The 5,984-nt window shown below is 39.9% G+C and overlaps 1 non-coding gene across 1 annotated transcript; it reads left to right on the top strand.

Annotated features, from left to right (window-relative positions):
- The first annotated feature begins 5,401 nt into the window (after positions 1-5,401).
- Positions 5,402-5,508, top strand: LOC127115981 (small nucleolar RNA R71). Its single transcript, XR_007800975.1, has one exon. It is a non-coding gene; the product is annotated as a small nucleolar RNA R71 (small nucleolar RNA).
- The last annotated feature ends 476 nt before the right edge of the window (positions 5,509-5,984 follow it).

Raw genomic sequence — 5,984 nt, 5'->3', positions numbered from 1 at the left:
TCCACTTCCTTACCCAGGAAATATCCCATAGGTGTCTCCGGGATAACATCAGGAGTGGTCTGGAAGCCCAATAAGTCGTCGAACTCTTTCTGGATGAAGGAGTATTCAACTCCAAAAAATCTGAAAGCAGCATACTCATCTGGTCCAGAATATGGGTCATAGTCGAATGAACTCAGGAACTCCAAAGTCAGGTTCCTGTATGTGTTATTCAAGTCATCAGCAAATTAGTCCCAGTGAAGCTGGTGGCTAAGGAATCTGATACTCGGCTCAATACCCAGTGCCTCCATACAGTGCTGGTTAGGATAACGTGTGGGTGCCATAGGGCACTGATACAAAGCAATGTAGCGCTCCCTCTGAGCATTATCTCTATAGGCAACATGCATGTCATCAAAACCCTGCATCCTATAAAAGTTAAGAAAGTGATCCTGAAAATACAAACCATTCAAATTTTTAGTCTCTATGCAAAATAAGATAAAATAAAATAAAATAAAAATAAATGTAAATAAATGCGAAAAAAAAGTAAAATGAAAAGAAAAACCATGGGTTGCCTCCCACTCAGCGCTTGTTTAACGTCATTAGCTTGACGATTAGAATTTATACACCTGTAGTTGTAGGATTTGGTGGATCAATCAGGGTGTGGCTCGAGTAGTATGCTGAAATGTCTCCTCCTTTGTAGAGTTCCAGTCTTTGTCCATTCACAATGAATGGAATACACGTTTGGTTCTTGATTTCTACGGCTCCTGATCTCAGAATCTTGGATACTTCGAAAGGACCAGTCCATCTTGAACGTAGCTTTCCAGGGAAGAGTCGTAACCTAGTGGTGAAAAGGAGAACAGAATCGCCTACATTGAAGTTTTTCTTTACTATTCTTTTGTCATGATAGGCTTTTGTCCTCTCTTTATATATTTTTTCATTTTCGTAGGCCGACTGTCTAAGTTCTTCTAATTTATGAATGTCTAGGGTACGCTTTTCTCCAACAGCTAGGTAGTCTAAATTCAAAGTTTTAATGGCCCAATAGGCCTTATGCTCTAATTCGAATGGTAAGTGACACGATTTTCCATAAACTAGTTGGTAAGGAGTAGTTCCTATAGGGGTTTTGAAAGCGGTTCTATAAGCCCATAATGCTTCTTGAAGCTTCTGAGACCAGTCTCTCCTAGAAATAGAAACAGTTTTCTCTAGGATTTGTTTTATCTCCTTATTAGATACTTCTACTTGGCCACTAGTCTGTGGGTGGTACGGTGTTGCTACTCTATGCCTAACTCCATATTTTCTTAAAAGTTTGTCAAATATTCTTGATATAAAGTGTGATCCTCCATCGCTTATGACTAAACGTGGTGTTCCAAATCTAGGGAATATATAGTTTTTAAATAGTTTGATTACTACCCTAGTGTCATTTGTGGGTGCAACTATAGCTTCAATCCACTTAGACACGTAGTCTACAGCTACTAAAGTATACCTGTTTCCTAAGGATGGTGGAAAGGGTCCCATGAAATCTATACCCCATACGTCAAAGAGTTCTACTTCCTGAATGTTTCTTAGAGGCATTTCATCACGTCTTGAAATGTTTCCAGTGCGTTGGCATCTATCACACTTGACAATGAAAGCATAGACATCACGCCACATGGTAGGCCAGAATAGGCCAGCTTGAAGAATCTTGGCGTATGTCTTAGAGGTGCTTGCATGTCCACCATAAGGTGCAGAATGACAATGCTCGATAATACTATTTACCTCTTCTTATGGAACACAATGGCGAAAGATGCCATCTTTACCCCTTTTGAAAAGGAGTGGTTCGTCCCAATAGAAGTTTCTCACATCATGGAAGAATTTCTTCTTGTGGTGGTAGTCAAGATCAGGGGGTACTATATCAGCAGCTAGGTAATTAACGAAATCTGCATACCAGGGTACGTTACTTATTGCTAAGGAATTTTGGGGGTGCTCATAAATATCTAGGTTATTGTCTTCAATGGTTTCTACTCTAGCGATCAGTCTATCATAGGCGAAATCATCGTTTATGGGTACTAGTTCAGGTTTTAGATGTTCTAGCCTAGAAAGGTGATCGGCTACTACATTCTCAGTGCCTTTTTTATCTCTTATATCTAAATCAAACTCTTGCAGTAATAGAATCCATCGGAGTAACCTGGGCTTGGCATCTTTTTTACTTAATAGGTAACGAATGGCAGCATGATCGGTGTAAACAATAATTTTTGCTCCTACTAGATAAGATCTAAATTTGTCTATAGCGAAAACTACAACGAGTAATTCTTTTTCAGTTGTTGCGTAGTTAAGTTGGGCAGCATCTAGGGTTCTACTGGCATAATAAATGGCATGCAATTTTTTATCTTTTCTCTGTCCTAGAACGGCTCCAACTGCATAATCACTAGCATCGCACATTATCTCAAAAGGTTCCGACCAATCGGGAGGTTTCATAATGGGTGCAGAGGTTAATGCTTGCTTTAAAAGATTAAATGCGTCATTACATTTTTCATCAAAAATGAATTCAGCATCTTTCATTAAAAGTTCGGTTAACGGTTTTGTTATTTTGGAGAAGTCCTTAATAAAACGCCGGTAGAATCCAGCGTGTCCAAGAAAGCTTCGGACTTCTCTGATGGTTTTTGGGGGTTTTAGGTTTTCTATAACTTCTATTTTAGCTTTATCTACCTCTATACCTTTTTCGGAAACTATATGTCCTAAAACTATTCCTTCGGTCACCATGAAATGACATTTTTCCCAATTTAGCACGAGGTTCACCTCCACGCATCTCTCCAGGATTTTCTCAAGGTTAGTAAGACAATTGTGGAAATCGAATCCGCAAACCGAGAAATCGTCCATAAACACTTCCATGATACCATCTAGGTAATCTGCGAATATTGACATCATGCAGCGTTGGAAAGTAGCTGGGGCGTTACAGAGGCCGAACGACATTCGTCTGTAGGCAAAAGTTCCATAAGGGCATGTCAAGGTAGTTTTTTCTTGATCTTCTGGGTGAATAGGTATTTGGAAGAATCCAGAGTATCCATCTAGATAACAGAAGTAAGAGTGTCTGGCTAGACGCTCCAACATCTGGTCTATAAATGGTAAAGGGAAATGGTCCTTCCTAGTTGCTTTATTTAATTTTCTATAATCTATACACATCTGCCATCCTCCTTCTAAATGTTTTGCTACATGTTCACCTTTATCGTTTTGTATGACCGTGATGCCTCCCTTTTTAGGTACTACATGCACAGGTCTCACCCACTTACTATCCGAGATCTGGTAGATTATACCTGCTTCAAGTAACTTAAGAACTTCCTTCTTAACAACATCACTCATTATAGGGTTTATTCTTCTCTGATGCTCCCTAGAGGGTTTTGAATCTTCTTCGAGCGAAATCCGATGCATGCATACGGATGGGCTTATACCTTTCAGGTCAGAGATATTATATCCTAAGGCTGAGGGATATCTTCGTAAAACGTCTAAAAGTTGGTTCGTTTCCTCATGGCTCAAGGTAGCACTAACTATAACTGGACGGTTCATCTTTTCATCGAGGAACTCATATCTCAGGTTCTTAGGCAGTTCCTTAAGTTCTAAGGTTGGTTTCTTAGGGCATGGCATAGGATCTGGGGTAAGGGATAAACATTCGTAAAGGTTATCATCGATGTAAGGTTCTTTAAAGTCATCATCTTCCTTTATGGGGGTTGATGGTAACTTAATTGTTTTTATAATTTCTTTTTGTTCTAATTCTCTAACACATTCATCAATGATATCTAAGGCATAACACGAGTCTCCCATCATAGGTGCCATAAGAAATTTCGAAAGTATAAATTCTATTTTCTCGTCACCTACCTCAAATGTCAACTTTCCTTTCTTGACATCTATTATGGCTCCTGCAGTTGATAAGAATGGTCTACCTAGAAGGATTGGTATATCATTGTCCTCTTTGATGTCCATGACAACAAAATCAGTAGGGATAAATAGTTGACCTATCCTAATAGGAACATCTTCTAAAATGCCTATCGAATATTTAACAGATCTATCGGCTAACTGAAGTGACATCTTAGTGGGTTGTAACTCTCCTAAGTTTAATCTCTCACAAACTGCTAGAGGCATTAGGCTCACACTAGCTCCTAAGTCTAGAAAAGCTTTATCGATGACATGATTACCTAAAAGGCAAGGAATGGAGAAATTTCCAGGATCTTTATCTTTCTTTGCTAATTTGTCCTCGGAAATAGCATTACATTCCAAAGGCTTCAGATCGTCAAGTCTACGTTTGTTGGTAAGGATGTCTTTCAGAAACTTTACATAAGAAGGTATTTGGGTGATGGCTTCTGTGAAAGGGATTTCTACATGAAGTTTTTCTATAACTTTAATAAATTTTTGGTACTGTTTATTGATCTGGGTTTGTTTGAGTCTTTGCGGATATGGTATAGGTGGTTTATATGGCGGGGGCGGTACGTAAATTTTATCTTTAGGTTCTTCTCCTTTCTCTCGACCATCCTAGTTTTCAGATTCCTCTGGTTCCTTTACTTTGTCCGGGGGTTTGGTACATTCCTTAGAAGTTTAGGGTTCACTTAATCTTGGGTTTGGTGGCTCATCATAAGCGTTCCCACTTTGTAGGGTAATGGCATTGGCTTGTCCTCTCGGATTTTGTTGAGGTTGTCCAGGGAATTATCCTCCAGGTGTAGTCTGAGGGGCTTGGTTTAAAGCTACCTGAGAGATCTGGGTTTCAAGCATCTTGGTGTGAGTAACTATTTGGTCAACCTTGGTTCCTAACTAAGTAATCAATTCGTTAACATGAATGTTTTGGTTCATGAACTCCTTGTTTTGTTGGGTTTGAGCGGTGATAAAATTTTCCATAATTTTCTCAAGGCTCGGCTTGGGTGGTACAGGTTGCATAGGTTGATTTGATCTTGGGGCTTGATAACTAGGTCTCGGAGGTGCATTATTTTAGATAGGGTTATTGTTTTTATAGGAGAAGTTCGGGTGATTCCTCCATCCAGGGTTATAGGTATTCGAGTATGGGTTCCCTTGGGTGTAGTTCACTTGCTCGGAGTGGGTTTCGTTCAATAGACTGCATTCTACAGATTGGTGTCCTTGGGTTCCACATATCTCATAATCCGATGAAACTGCGACTACAATATTCGGGTTCGTGTACATATGCTCGACCTTAAGGGCTAATGCGTCCATTTTAGCTTGCATCATGTCTATAGAGCTTAGTTCATGCACTCCTCCTTGGGCTTCCTTCTTCTCAACTGTCGCTCGTTCGACTCCCCATGATTGATGGTTTTGAGCCATGTCTTCGATGAGGGCACTAGCTTCAGGGTAAGGTTTATTCATCAGAGCACCGCCTGCGGCAGCGTCGATGGTCATCTTTGTGTTATAATGAAGTCCATTATAGAAGGTTTGAATGATTAACCAGTTTTCTAACCCATGATGTGGGCATGCTCGTAACAAGTCTTTATATCTCTCCCAAGCTTCGAACAACGATTCTCCTTGGTTTTGGATAAATCTAGTTATATGGTTTCGAAGAACGGCGGTCTTACTCGGGGGAAAATATCTAGCAAGAAAAACTCTTCTAAGGTTATCCCAAGTCGTAATGGAATTGGGTGGAAGGGAATCTAACCATGATAGGGCTTTATCTCTGAGGGAAAAAGGAAATAATCTTAAACGTATTGCCTCAGGAGAAGCTCCATTGGTTTTAAAAGTATCTGATAATTGAAGAAATATTTTTAAATGTTGGTTAGGGTTCTCGGTAGCGAGACCCGCGAATTGTCTCTGTTGCACTAGTTGTAACAGAGATGGTTTAAGTTCAAAATTATTGGCTGGGATAGTTGGGTTTACTATACTAGAACTAGGTTCTTCATTAGATGGTTGAGCGAAGTCCTTAAGAGGTCTTTGGTTTTGATCTTCGGCCGTAGCTCTCTTAATTCTATGAAAGAATAAAAGTGCGCGAGCGTAACGTTCAGGTTCCGCCAGAGGGTTTACTAAGCTTAAACTTCCGGTGCTGT

Source organism: Lathyrus oleraceus, chromosome 1, assembly GCF_024323335.1.
Source record: "Lathyrus oleraceus cultivar Zhongwan6 chromosome 1, CAAS_Psat_ZW6_1.0, whole genome shotgun sequence".
In the NCBI taxonomy this organism is placed as follows: domain Eukaryota; kingdom Viridiplantae; phylum Streptophyta; class Magnoliopsida; order Fabales; family Fabaceae; genus Lathyrus; species Lathyrus oleraceus.
This window is presented reverse-complemented; position numbering and strand designations above follow the sequence as displayed.